The sequence below is a fragment of the Portunus trituberculatus genome, chromosome 26 (genome assembly GCF_017591435.1).
Source record: "Portunus trituberculatus isolate SZX2019 chromosome 26, ASM1759143v1, whole genome shotgun sequence".
In the NCBI taxonomy this organism is placed as follows: domain Eukaryota; kingdom Metazoa; phylum Arthropoda; class Malacostraca; order Decapoda; family Portunidae; genus Portunus; species Portunus trituberculatus.
Genome location: NC_059280.1, coordinates 134,056 through 136,555, shown reverse-complemented (window position 1 = coordinate 136,555; position 2,500 = coordinate 134,056). Strand labels below are relative to the sequence as shown.

The window sequence follows — 2,500 nt, the reverse complement described above, 5'->3', positions numbered from 1 at the left end:
TAAGAATTTTGGTGGATGGAAATAGACCTTGCTTAGTTGTAAAACAAACACTGAATGCATGAATAATCATGAATAATAGAGTGAAAGGGACATGAAATATGTTGGCACTTTCGTCACCGCTAGCCGTAACGCTCCTCCGCAAATCGTTTTGTTTAATATAGAAGGACAAGAATTATTCTTTGTTCAGACCGTTAGGTATGGATACCCCATTGGTACAGGAGACAATGCATGTCATACTTAGACAGTCCCGTGAATGGCCAGTTACTTCCGGTCGACGCCATAACTATGTTAATGACGTCGACACTATACGGTTCCATGGTAGAATCTCGTCAGTCAGAAGAACAGAATACCATCATCTACTGTACAGTTCAGACCCTGTAACGAGAAAAGACTTAAGTCGTGAAAAACGGAGAAGCACTATGACTATATATATATATATATATATATATATATATATATATATATATATATATATATATATATATATATATATATATATATATATATATATATATATATATTGTAGTCATACGAGGTTGAAAGCTATACCAATTTCTCCTTTATTGATTTTCTTATGTAAATAAAGGAGAAATTGCTTTCAACCTCGTATGCCTACAAAGGAATATCTTGCCTGCCTATATATATATATATATATATATATATATATATATATATATATATATATATATATATATATATATATATATATATATATATATATATATATATATATATATATATATATATATATATATATATATATATATATATATATATATATATATATATATATATATATATATATATATATATATAATGTAATTTCTTATGTTTTTGAAAATTTTGCCACGGAACCAACACAAAGAGCTGGCGAGCTGGTCCCACTGAAGGAAGGCGCAGTCATCACGTTTGGGAAGTGATTGTTTTGCCATAGTGTGTGTGTGTGTGTGTGTGTGTGTGTGTGTGTGTGTGTGTGTGTGTGTGTGTTATTAGTTTTTGAGGCAACTTTTCTATAACATTTTACATATTTATGGAAGTGCATCAGATCCTCCAGTGGCCATCGTCTTCCATCGTCTACTACACAAATTGATATTGAAATTCACGAACTGTTATTAAAGTTCAAAGCCTTCACTTTCTTTGATAACTTTCCTTTCTCCATCCTCAATTGTTTATATATCTATTTATTTACCCATTTATCTAGAAAACTTTATACTATTTATCAATATATTCTCTCTCTCTCTCTCTCTCTCTCTCTCTCTCTCTCTCTCTCTCTCTCTCTCTCTCTCTCTCTCCTTTATATACATAAGAAAATCAGTAAAGGAGAAATTGCTATTGCTTTCAAACTCGTATGACTACAAGAGATATATATATATATATATATATATATATATATATATATATATATATATATATATATATATATATATATATATATATATATATATATATATATATATATATATATATATATATATATATATATATATATATATATCAATGAATGTATAATACTTAAACGCCTTTTCCTCTTCAAAACTATATAGAACATTAGAATGCTGCACAAAGATTCATTCCGAATATGCTTTTTATTTATTCATTTATTTATTTAAATTTATTTTATGCAAGGAGGAAACCTACCAATGGCAAAAAAACATTAAAGGAAAAGGTCCACAGAAACCGTAGGTTCTCTAAAAAATTTTGAAGGAATTAGTGAAAAGATAGGGAGAAATGTCTTGAAACCTCCCTCTTAAAAAAATGTCATGTCGTAGGAAGATGGAAATCCAGAAGCAGGCAGGGAGTTCCAGAGTTTACCAGTGAAAAGTATGAATGATTGAGAATACTGATTAACTCTTGTATTAGGAGGGTGGACAGAATAGGGATGAGAGGAAGAAGATGCCTTGTGCAGCGATGCCGCAGGAGGAGGGAGCTATGCCGTTAGCATGATCAGTAGAGCAGTTACCATGAAAACATTCCGGCGGTGAGAATGAGGCTGAAGACAGTCAGTCAGAGAAGGAGAGTTGATGAAACGAAAATATTTTGATTCGACCCTATCTAATAACACTGTGTGAGTGGAATTACCCCAAACATACAATTAGTACCCCATATAAGTACTAGAAGTTGGTGGGGTGAAAAAAGAGATGGAAAAATGTATGTCAAAATGAAGTGCTCTAACCTGAAACACATTATAACAAGTGATGAATCCCTTCGTACCTTCCTAGACAAATTCGCTGCACTCAGAGATAACGCTTAGATCTGGAGGATTAAGTTTAAACCACTCATTTACAGCATTATAGTTGTAGTTCTAAAAATGTTCCAATAGCTTGGAATGAGCATTATTTATTTATTCCCACGTATGGACAAAATTCTACTTACGTAGTTCACATACGTGAATGTATGAAAGTAGCATTACTCACAATGCATCTCAGAAAAAGTTCATAAGTCATCTATTGAGAAGAGTAGACAATATTGTGATGAGATATTAGGCAGTATCTCCAAAAAA

The 2,500-nt window shown here is 31.4% G+C and overlaps 2 long non-coding RNA genes across 2 annotated transcripts in view; both read right to left on the bottom strand.

Annotated features, from left to right (window-relative positions):
• The window catches only part of LOC123509057, a 17,266-nt gene that overhangs the window by 7,495 nt on the left and 7,271 nt on the right, over positions 1-2,500 (bottom strand). The gene's annotated exons all lie outside the window — the stretch shown is intronic.
• LOC123509056 overlaps positions 1-2,500 on the bottom strand; it is a 3,263-nt gene that overhangs the window by 241 nt on the left and 522 nt on the right. The window contains exon 2 of the long non-coding RNA XR_006676100.1: positions 1-375. This exon is cut by the window's left edge and continues 241 nt beyond it. This is a non-coding gene — a long non-coding RNA (uncharacterized LOC123509056). The remainder of the gene's footprint in view (positions 376-2,500) is intronic.